Consider the following 12678-nt stretch of genomic DNA (forward strand, 5'->3'; position numbering starts at 1 on the left):
GCTTGAAGTGGCATTGGCTAGTCTGAGGACAGGCCGGAAACTCTTTGCATCTGTGGATTAAACCTATCCCAGATTATTCATATGTCTTTCTTTGTGATGATTTTCTCATACAATAGAGTGTCAAGAGTATTTAAATAAAAAAGAGTATTTAAATAGCATGTGGACATTATTTAAAGTCCACATGAGGATGCACTCAAGTTAGATACTAATACACTATACTTTGTGAGCTTCTTTAGACTTTGCTGTTCACCACAAGGGCTCTGAATAATTTCCCAATAGCTATCAATGGGTGACTCTGATCATGGCAACCAAGAATACAAATACTCTCATAGTTGTCCAAATTTGTATGAGTAAAGTATCTTTGACAATTTTTTTTCCTTTTTTCTGTGTTTTCCAAATGTTTATCTTCTTGGCTGAAACAACTTGAAGTTATTCACACTTTCTAAAATATTTTAAAGTACATATAATTCTTAGTGAAAAGACCAGGAGGTATAATAGTGGAAACAAACTTGTCATAAAGCCTTCAAGATGCTTGGAGTGTTGTCTTCGGCGTTACCAGTATTAAACAAATACTGTCTAGCATGTATTTGTTATCAGAATTAATCAATCTGTCTAGGGTGCTCTAAAGCATCAAGGAAAGTTGGTGTAGGAGATTTTCTACAAAATCAAATGACACCATAACAATTTTAAATATGTACATTAATATTTTCAGTCAGGCTCTAAGTTATCTTCATGAATGGTCCTTGGTAGGAGGATTAGTCTCAGAAAAGACCCCTGTGTACATATTTTTGGGTTCTGTTGCTCTCCTTGTGGAGCTCCTGTCCTCTCCAGGGTTTTCTATCGCCCCCATCTCTCATAAGATTCCCTGCACTCTGCCTAAAGTTTGGTTATGAGCCTCAGTATCTGCTTTGATACATTGCTGTGTAAAGGCTTTCAGAGGCCCTCTGTGGTAGGCTTCTGTCCTGTTTCCTGTTTTCTTCCTCTTCCTATGTCCGTAGTTTTTGCCTTTCTGAGGGTGGATTGTTCATATTATCCGGGGTCTTCCTTCTTGCTTAGCTTCTTTAGGTGTACAGATTTTATTATGTTTATCCAATATTAAATGTCTAATATCCACTTATAAGTGAGTATATACCCTGTGTGCCTTTCTGGTTCTAGGATACCTCACTCAGGATGATCTTTTCTACATCCCACCATTTGTCTGCCAATTTCATGATTTCCTTGTTTTTTGTTTTTTGTTTTGTTTTGTTTTGTTTTTATCACTGAAAGTTTATTCTTTTTTACACTTTTATATACATCCCAGGGTGCCTTGCACAGTTGTGCCCTGTTGTCTCCATGTGTAAGGCTTTGCAATTGGTAAGTATTTTGTTCAGAGATTTTTGAACTTTTATTTCCATCCCCTCCATTTCCTTTTCTACTTTTCCTTCCTCTCCTTTTTTTTAAAATTTTTTATTAATTACACTTTATTCATTTTGTATCCCCCCTTAAGCCCCTCCCTCCTTCCCTCCTGATCCCACCCTCCCTCCCCTTTCTGCATGCATGAACCTCCCCAAGTCCACTGATAGGGGAGGTCCTCCTCTCCTTTCTGATCTTAGTCTATCACTTCTCATCAAAAGTGGCTGCATTGTCCTCTACTGTGGCCTGGTAAGGCTGCTCTCCCCTCAGGGGGAGGTGATCAAAGAGCAGGCCAATCAGATTATGTCAGAGGCAGTCCCTCTTCCCATTACTATGTCACCCACTTGGACACTGAACTGCCCTGGGTTACATCTGTGCAGGGGTTCTAGGTTATCTCCATGAATAGTCCTTGGTTGGAGTATGAGTCTCTGGGAAGTTCCCTGTGTTCAAATTTTCTTGTTCTGTTGCTCTCCTTCTGGAGACCCTGTCCTCTCCAGCTCTTACTATTTCCCACTTCTTACATAAAATTCCATTCACTCTGCCCGACAGTTGGCCATCTGGCTCAGCATCTGCTTTGATAGTCTGCAGGGCAGAGGCTTTCAGAGGCCCTCTGTGGTAGGTTCCTAGATTGTTACCTACCACAGATTTCCTTGTTTTTAATTGCTGAGTAGTATTCCATTGTGTAAATGTACAACTTCAGTATCCATTCCTCCATTGAGGGGCATCTGGGTTGTTTCCAGATTCTGGTTATTACAAATAAAGCTGCTAAGAAGATGGTTGAACAAATGTCCTTGTTGTATACTTGAGTGTGTTTTGTATATTTGCCTAGGAGTGTTATAGCTGGATCTTGAGGAAGCACTATGCTTAATTGTCTGAGAAAGTGCCAGATTGATTTCCAAAGTGGTTGTACAAGTTTATCTTCCCACCAGCAATGGAGGAGGGTTCCCCTTCCTCCATGGACTCTCCAGCATGTTTTGTCACTTGAGTTTTTGATCATAGCCATTCTGATGGGTGGGAGATAACCTAGTACCTCTGCTCAGATGTAGCCCATGGCAACTTAGTATCCAAGTGGGTTCCCTAGTAAGGGAAACAGGGACTATCTCTTGACATGAACTCAGTGGCTGGCTCTTTGATCACCTCCCCCTGATCAGGGAGCAACTTTACCAGGCCTCAGAGGAAGACAAAGCAGCCAGTCCTGATGAGACCTGATAAAATAGAGTCAGATAGAAGGGAAGGAGGTCCTCCCCTATCAGTGGACTTAGAGAGAGAAATGGGAGGAGATGAGGGAAGGAGGAATTGGGAAGTAATAAGGGAGTGCTACAGCTGGGATACAAAGTGAAGAAACTAATTAATATAAAAAATTAAAATTAAAAAAGATTTTCAACCAGAAGAATGCAGGTAAGGCTAATAGAATATGCAGTCACCAGAAAAAGGAATGATTCACCTCTTGCTGGCTGCTGTAGTTTCTTGACAGTCTGGGACAAATCAAGAAATGCTGAAAAGGTATAAGTGAGACTGTAGTTAATCAAATTAGTAGCCTTCATTCAAAGAAGCGGTACTCAGCATAACAGCTATTTATCTATTATTTATTTGATTTCAGGTATCAGAAACCTAAACATGATTTGAAGTTCATAAGAGGATGGATAGATGTTCCTAGACTACATGCAAATACTATTCCTTCTTATCTAAAGCAATTGAGTAGGAATGGAGCTGGGGAGCCAGTGGATTAATGTCCTGGAACCATGGAAAAGTAAATACTGAATAATGACTCTAATGGGGCAGGTTATTACCTAGAACTCACCCAACATAAGAACTACCTCCTAGCTCCAAAACTTTAACAGGAAAGCTTCGTATTTCCTGAAATATTAGAACACTGAAAAGAATATTTCTTCAATAGAGAGAAACATATAACCTTGAAATAAAACTTTGTATACACTTAACAAATCTAGAAGGGTAGAACTATGTCCAAGAAACTTAAATACATGCCAAGAAAAGTGAGTGATTTTACAAGAAGCACAACGTTACTCAGCCTAGAATTTGTCTAAATTCACACCACTTTACACTCAGTCAAATATTCACTAAGTATCATGAAGAAAATATAAATCAACCTCAAGAAAGTCAATGAATATTGCCACAGAACAGTACAAACACCTGAATGAACATATTAAAACATAGGTTGTATTTTAAGACTTTCACCAAAGTTTCAGATATAGAAAATAAAATGGACAAGTTAAAAAGTACCCTGAAAAGGACTACTGGAAGTTGATTAAAGCTTCACATACACAACTCAAAGAAAGGGAGAGCAGTCAGAAACTAAAGAAAATAGAAAAGAACAATGTGTCAAACTCTGGAACACCTATAAATAGGCAAAACATGGGATTGAAGACTCTAAGACACACAACTGGGAGGAACTGAGGGATATTAGAAGACAATGGGTGAAAACTCAGATATGAGAATAACTGTAAACCATTGAGCAACCATAGGATCTCAACAACTAGAAGACTGATGGGAAAAAAATACACCAGAGACAAATGACTCAGAAAAAAAATGAAATAAAGAAAAACAACATCAGGTTAAAGGATGGAGGAATTATTTATATGGGCAAAAAGACAAAGATGACTCATCAAAAATGTCAATGATGAGACAGCCAGTGTTTCATGAAGGAGAGAAAGAATGAAAGAAAGAGAGAGAGAGAGAAGGAAGGAAAGAAGGAAGGAAGGAAGAAAAGAAAGAAAAAAGAAAACTAAAGTAAATAAAAAGATTGTGGCTGCAGAAATGGTTCAGTAGTTTAGATTGTAGGCTACTCTTCCAGAGGATTAAGGTTTGAAGACAGCAATTACATGGTAGCTCCCAAATGTCTATTATTCAAGTTGCAGGGCATCTGGGCACTCTTCTGGCCTCCTTGAGCACCAGGTTCACACAGGGTGCACTTACATAAACTCAGGCAAAACATCCAGGCACATACAATACAATACAATACAATAAAATTTAAAAAATAAAGAGCAATGGACGATTAAAAATACAAAATCATTATCTCCTAGCCCAGAAATTTATGCCTAATAAAATTTTCTCCAAAATGAAAACAAATAATCAGGTATGCAAAGCTGACAGAACTTAACACCAATAGGCTCATGATCTAAGAAATGCTGACAGAGGCAGAGAAAATAAAATGTCATAAGACATAGGAGACTAGTTGAGTGCAAACTACTGGAAATGGTAACTACATGTATAATGATTTCTTTTAATGATTATAAGAAAATTAGCTGTTTAAATAAAAATATATTGTCAGGCTTATATTTGTTGGTAAGAGCTTTCTAATAATGCCCAAGGCCAGGAAGGAGGAATTGAAAGTGCACTATTAAGGCTATTTACTATAGATTAAGTAGTAAATATCATTTAAAAGCTGCTAATTATACATTAAAGCTCTACACCACCTTAAAGCAACCATGAGATGAAGGAGCTGAGTTACAGCAAATGATGAAAAAAGGAAGTGCAATGTTATCATGAGGAACAATTAACTGGCTTACTTTCAGGCTGGAATTCAGATACCAAATTGCAAGAGGTGTTCAGTGGGATAGGAAATGGAGATCACACAATATTCTGTTAATATCTCCCAAGATGTACTTCAATACCAATCCTAAACATGCATAAAATCTAAATCTAAATAGATCATATTCCTAAATGTAAAACCTAAAATGAGGACGTATAGAAGAAAGCCTTAGTAACATTAGCTTAAACCACAGTTTCTTAAATAAGTCATTAAAGGCACAATTGATAAAACTGAAAATAATGGTTTTATAAACTAAAGGTCTATGTAGTCATTCTCTAAAGCATATGTTAAATCCTTTAACCCTGTATTTGGAGACATATCATTAAGAAAGTCAATGAAGAATAGTGAACCTGGGATGGTTAGACTCAGATTCAATAAACTATGTGTCCTTGTAAGAGAAGATACTTAAAAAGCACTCTCCTCTTTTTCACCCTCATCAAATATATTTATCAAAGCTTACTGGACCACATGACCAAAGAGGAAGAAGACAAAAGAGATAGAAGCCTCACCAGATTCCAAACCTACTGGAACATTGAACTCTTAACTTCCAGTTTCCAAAACTCTGAGAAAATAATGCTTGCAGACCATCCAATTTATAGTGTTTTGTTACAGCACCAAAAGGCCGCTAAGATAAGATAAATTAGAGTTCATCAAAATTAACAGCTTCTATTCATGCAAAGCCACTAGGTTGCCTGCTAGGCCACAGAAGAAGAAAATACACTCGGTCCAGATGCGATTTGATATTCTAGGTTTAGTTGGTAGCAGAGGGCTTCCCTCCTCTGAAAAAATATAGGAGAGACATGGGAAGAAGGAGGGAGGGTAGGACCTGGAAGACAGGAGGAAGGGGGCTATGATCAGGATGTAAAAAAATTTACAAACCATAAAATGAGGAAATCTTCCTCCTTCCTTCCTTCTTTCCTTCTTTCCTTCTTTCCTTCTTTCCTTCTTTCCTTCCTTTCTTCCTTCCTTCCTTCCTTCCTTCCTTCCTTCCTTCCTTCCTTCCTTCCTTCCTTCCTTCCTTCTTTTAGTTTTCAATAAACAGAGGTGTATTTCTTAATGTTTCAGAGACTGCAAAATTCAGTGTTGAAAGGCATCTGCTGAAAGACTTCTTACTGCTTTACCAGTTATGGAAGACAGTGTACTGGGGAGAAGCAGGAGGGAAGGAAGATGAGCTCGCATTCTTAGCAGTAGCTTAGTATTTGTCAGATAGTATCTGTCATCTTTTAATAGTTCTGCAATCTCAAACATACACCCTGTGTGGACACACTCTAGCATCAACATTGGCTCAGTGAGAATTTGCACAGTGTTGTACTTGCCTGACCACCAGAAGAGGGCACCAGATTTCATTATAAATGGAAATGAGCCACCATGTGGTTGCTGGGAATTGAACTCAGGACCTCTGGAAAAGCAGCCAGTACTCTTAACCTCTGAGCCATCACTCTAGCCTGGAAAATTATTTTTCAATTACACACCAGAGTAGCATTTAAAAATATAAATAATTTCAAAATAAATATTTTATATCTAAGGTATGTAAATAATGATGCTACTGATAAATAACATAATAAATACAGAAAATTGAAAAAAATGACCAAAAAGAGATATGGTGACAAATGAGTATGTTAAATAGTCACTACCCCTTTGGCAAAATTTTGTATCCAAAAATATTTATATCATGATTCACAGCAATAACAAAATTACAGTTATGAAGTTGAAATGAAAAAAAAAAATACTATGATGGGAGTTACCACAACCTGAAAAACTGTATTAAGGGCTCTCAACCCTTAGGGAGGTTGAAAAACACTGTTGTGGAGAATTGCAGGTAGAATCCATAGTGTGGTGTCAATACACTGTTATTAGGTGAGATAAAGGTTTTTAACATGTAGCGTACTAAATGGTGACTTGGCAAGGATGTGAGTGAACAAAAATCTTACTGGTGGAAGACAGAAAAATAGTGCAGTCTCGTTGAAAAAGACTTTGTCACTTCCTTGAAAAGTTGACCACATAAATTAAGGTCGCATTACACAATGGTGGGCTTCCAATCTGCCGCTATTACAATAATGAAACAAACATGTGCACAGAGGATATAATGTGAAAATTATGGCAAGGATGACACCAATACTTCTGGGTTGATTGGTAGCAGACCACCAAAACACTTGGGATGGATTATTTTTCTGGTACTGAAAAGGAATAACTCATCCTGACACCTTATCTTCAGGGTTTCAGCCTCCAACAATACATTTATGTTAATAAATGAAAAATGTATCTACCACTGACCAGTCTACTCAACTGTAACTAATTAAGAGATTGATAAACATTGGTCTAAAGAATTATAATCAATGTTCACAATATTCAGAATCTTTTCATCTATCATACCAACAAACAGACAAACAAACAAAAAAACCAAACCCTATGATATCAAGTAAGGAAGAGAGTAAAATATATTCAATAATAATGAAAAATAAAAGAAATTATACCATGGATGTACTTAGTGGTACTTATCTAGCATATGTAAAGCCCCAAGGCTTTGACACACTAGAAGACAAAATATTCATACCCCAACCACATAGATGAACTAGAAAATAATTTACTCATTGGAAAAAGCCAATAAATGAAAAGGGGATACTCTTCTTTATATGAGACACTAAAAATTTTGAATCAACTATAGTAATAAGAGCAGATAGGTGGCTAATCAGGGTACAAAGAAATGGTAGGCAGGAAATAATATGGAGAGCTGGAGAGAATGGCTCACTATTTCTGTATGTCACTATTTGTATGGTCACTATTTGTGATGGCTTCACAGAGATATACTTGGGGGAAATTTTATCATACCCTGATGTAAACACTAAGAACTCCAAACACTATGCAAGTGGTGTCTGTTTTCAGTCTCCACCATATGTACATAGTACACAGCAGTAAGAGTTAAGGAAGACTAAAGCCAGGGAATTATGACACTGTCTAAAGTATGGAGAAAGAGGTGTCCTTATCTATGAACACAAATGGAAACACTGGGGGATTTTTAAATTTTTTTCATTTTATTTTATAATTTATTCACTTTACATCTTGTTTGTAACCCCCTCCTTTGTCACTCTCTCTCCCTCTTGACCCCTCCCCTAGTCTTCAGAGAGGGGAAGCCCTCCTCCCTTACCATCTGACCCCAGCCTATCAAGTCTCACTAAGACTGCCTACATCCTCTTCCTTTGTGGCCAGACAAGCCTGTCCCACCCTTGGGTTATGATCAAAAATCTGTCATCAGAGCCCATGTCAGAGACAGCACCTGTTCCCCTTACTAGGGAACTACATGGAGACTGAGCTGCCTATTGTCTACATCTGAGCAGAGGGTCTAGATCTTTTCTATGTATGGTCCTTGGATGGTTCATCAATCACTGCAGGTCTCCTTGACTCCAGGTTTGTTAGCTTTGTTAATCTCCTTGTGGAGCTCCTGATTGCTCCAGGCCCTTCAATCCTCTTACTCTTCCACTGATAGATTTTTTTAATGTATGTCTTGCTTAAGTTATTTCATACTTACCATTTCAGTGAAATTTTACATATTTCCTACCAGTTATACCAAGCTATAAACTACCTTAAAAAAAGAAAGAAAAAAAAAGGAATTATATCTCACTCATGATGACCTGCTGGAGTCTTCCTCAATTTAGAATACCCTCAGGAACTCTGATTTTATGGCATACTGATGAAGACTGACATGCTTTAGGAGTTTGATGTGTTCTTCTAGGGAGAGTCATGGGCAATGTCCTCTCCCTAACTCATTCTCTGAGAAGACAGCTAATACCTGTGATTTACTTCTGCCTGTCCGTCTTCAGTTCCTTCTGGGAAAAATACCTTTCACTTAAGAGCTCTGCAAAAGTCCTAAATCTTGCACTTTGAGAGTTTTGCATAATCTTAGGCAGATCCAAACCATTTTTCAAAACCAGCTTTTTCATATGTGTAATGGTTAATAACAGAGGCCTTGCCATGTGGTCATAGGATTTATATATACCAAGACCCCAGCAGAGAAATGTGAGTGGCGTTGAGGTTAGTTCCCTTTGGCTGACTTTCACCTCTTCCTACCACTACCACTGTCCCTAGGAGCTTTTCCACCAGATGATGAGATCAGAATAATATCTTTGATTCATCAGGTACAGATTTAGTTGAGTGTAAGTTCATGATCTGTTCATATGAAACAATGTTTAAATTAAGGGGGAAAGTCTACAAGACCAAGGCTGCTATTATGAGAAACATAGATTTGAACTTGGCCTGGGGAGGAGTCCTGGCCTACATTTTAATCAGCACAACCAGTGTTTTAAAGTTAGGGCCAAATTCTTGTGGCACATGATACAAAATTTATGAGCTTACTGAGACTGATTTATAAACTGATAAAAAGATAATACAACCATATAAAATCACTGCCAAATAACCAGAGGGTAAAATTGAAGTTTTATTAAAATGACCCTCAATCATTTTATCTCATGCTTATGCTGGGTAAATAGTCACTGTTGCAGTTCTGTAAGCACCAAGGAGTTCCTGCCCCATCTAATGCATGATGAACCTGAGATAGAAGAAAGTATTTTTCAGAAAATGAGGCACATGAAAATAAATTCTACAAACATTTATTAAGTGCCTCCTCCATGTTAAGCTTGGACATGCTGAATCAAAACATATTCCCTTAAAGATGCCTTAAGTACGAGGTAGAAGGAAATTATGCCAACACAGAAAGAGTCTAAGCTTTGGGGAACTGGCAAAGTCCAACAGAGTGTTCAGGAGAAAGGAGAGTGTAAGCTGGCTGAGTCAGAATTCAACCATTAAATCATTTATCCATTTAGGATATAGTCCATGTTTCTGCCAAATGTCAGGGACAATAGGAACCCAAGCCATTTCCAACTGAGGTGACTCATTACATTTTTTTTTCTCCCTAACAAAACCAAGTTCCAAAAGGGAGGGGGTTACCTCTGTTTCTTTAGCAATAAAATACTAACATTTTATTGTTCAGCATTTACTGAAATGATGAAACAGCAATTTTTATTAAAAATGTTACCATATTTATTTATTGGGTATGTGTGGGTATGTGTGAGTGGGTGTGTATGCCATGTTGTTTTTGTGGGCTGTAGAGTGTTGGGGGACAGTTTGCAGGAGTGTGTTCTCTCCTGCACTAATCTGGGCCCAAAGGATTGAACTCAGGCCATCAGGCTTGACAGCAAGCATTTTTAAACACTAAGCCTCATCTCAAACCCCAAATGGCCAACTCTTGAAGAATCATATTCAAAGCTGACCTCTGGTGTCCACATGCTTGTGTGTCTACCTCTGTGTATACATGAACAAGAATCAACGTGAATATACTATACCCCACACAAGAACTCAGAAAACTGCTCAAATTTCTCATAGAAAGCTGTGACTTGTAATCAAATGTAATTTATATAAACATCTATAAAGTTATATCACTCTATAAAGAGCTCAGAATGGCTATAGAGTCTAGGAGAATTTGTAATACAGAGATGGACCTCCACTCATCCAAACTATTCCCAAATACCTCTTCATCTTTGTTCTTACTTTACAGAGAAATGGGATTGAGCATAATTGGGTGACTCTCTTCTGAGACTATTAATATATTTATTCTCCACCTTAGGTACTGTTTATTATTTCTAACCATGCTATTGTACGATTCTGATTCTTTCTTTTGTTTTTACTTAAGAAAGAAAAAACTAGCCCTCCAATATGGGCTGTGGAGGAAGCCCGCGGAGTGTGTAAGGAGCAGATGAAGTCCTGAGTGATTATTTATTGTTGCCATAAGAGCAGCTATATCAAGAACCTAAGTAACTCAGACCCATGAAAATGGCAAAGACTTCCCTGAGTGAGGCTCAAAGACAGGACAAAGCTGTCTTCTGGTACAATTACCAAAACTGACCAATGTGTATAGAATAAACTATCTACTATAGTTTTCTCCTCCCAGATGGTTACAGCGTGAGACTGGTCCCCTATAGAGACCACCTACAGAGATTAGCGGAATTTGCCTCCTTGTTCAGCCAGAGTTAATAAACCTTTCCCCTTGTTCCATTGCATGAAGTAAATCTTCTATCTCAATTCAGATGTACAATATAAATTTTCCATGTTTCTTCTGGTGTTGAGACTGTTACTAATGGTATGTCTCCATCAAGCACATGGCCCACCAGATCCCAGCTTTTCTGGATGTGAGTCTGTCCCTTCTTCATTCCCTCATTACCACAGTTAGGTCAGTCCCTAAGCCACGGAGGATATGGAATAACAAAGTATGTACAGGAGTTCTAGTAAGTGCTTGTGCTAGTTTCAAATCCAGTGTTTTCCAGTTACCAGGCCTGTGATATTTAGAAACTTATTTTTGTTTGCCTCATTTTCCTCCTCCTAAAAGAAATAATATTAGCACTTGGCTAATAGGGTTGCCATGGAGATTAGAAAAAAAAAAGGTAAATATAGCAGTGACTTAAATGGGAAGCATTCAAGAACTGTTAGCCGCTACAATAGTACATTAGTGGAAAGCCAAACCTACCTTATATACACCTTAGAAGAAAAGTATCTAAGTTAATATTGTGAACATAAGCCATTATTGTTAATTTCTAGACAGATCATGTTGTTCTTGAAAACAACAAACTTTAAGCTTACTTTTTGTTGTTAAAAGGAAGCATCAGTCAATTTCCAGGGTTAGTTAAAGACTCTCATAAAACCAAGTCTTCCCCTTTGTTACAATCACAAGGACTAAAGGTGACTAAAAGGAAAGCAATTTATGTCTGTGACCTGATGGCATTTATTTTCTTAACCTAGGCACCAGCTAAAAGCTAAAATACTTGCAGCAGGATGTGAACAATACATCCAAATTCACATTGTATAGTGTCCAGGCCCTCAGGTAAGTTGGCTGTTTTAGACCAGACTGGTATAACAGAATTAACCTGAGTGACAGAAACAACCAATACATATATTTCCCGTAGTTCTGAAAACTGGAAGTCTAGCACCGCAGCTTGGCAAGTCTCTTTCTACTTCTTGCTTTCCCTCTCTCTTAGTTAGCCTTAATGCATCCACAAGGAGGATCTAGCAAGCCAGCTAGCTCTCTGATGTCTGCTTGTGTAAGAGCACTGACCCCATTAATAATCAATCTATCTTATGACCTACTTGCCTCCCAAAGGCCCACATCTCAACTCCATCACATTTGAGACTGGTATTTTAACACATGTGTTTTAAAGGTTTGTAGACTATAGCATCTCCATGGTTGCTTCTTTAGGCCAAACCCACTCCTGAGATGATATTGTCATTGGTACAGATCTATCCCCAGAGATATGGGAAAGTTGCTGGATCTGTATGTCATGGCATAAATTCTGGGAGGTAGAAATGAGATTGTAGACACACAAATTATTCTACATTGGTCCTAATCTACATTTGAAGAGTCCCTTCTAAAGGTAGAAATAGCATTGCTGTTGGGAAAGGGACATCCTCTATGACAACAAAGAGCAAGGAAATTACTCTCCTCTAGCGCAAGTCAGTTTACTGAAATATGCATGCAGGTGGAGTCTACAGACTAATATAAGATATGATAATGGATGTCAGGACTGCCAACACTCCTGTCAGCAAATGTTTCAACTGGGAGAGTACTGGAGGAAGCCCTGGCTGGGACTGGAAAGAAGACAGTCTAAGACTGACATCATATCTGGAATTATCAACAACTAACAGTCCTAGGATCCAAGAGGTTGGGTAAAAGAAAGTAATCTTAGCCACTGGCT

This window comes from Meriones unguiculatus, chromosome 14 (genome assembly GCF_030254825.1).
Source record: "Meriones unguiculatus strain TT.TT164.6M chromosome 14, Bangor_MerUng_6.1, whole genome shotgun sequence".
NCBI classification, from domain to species: domain Eukaryota; kingdom Metazoa; phylum Chordata; class Mammalia; order Rodentia; family Muridae; genus Meriones; species Meriones unguiculatus.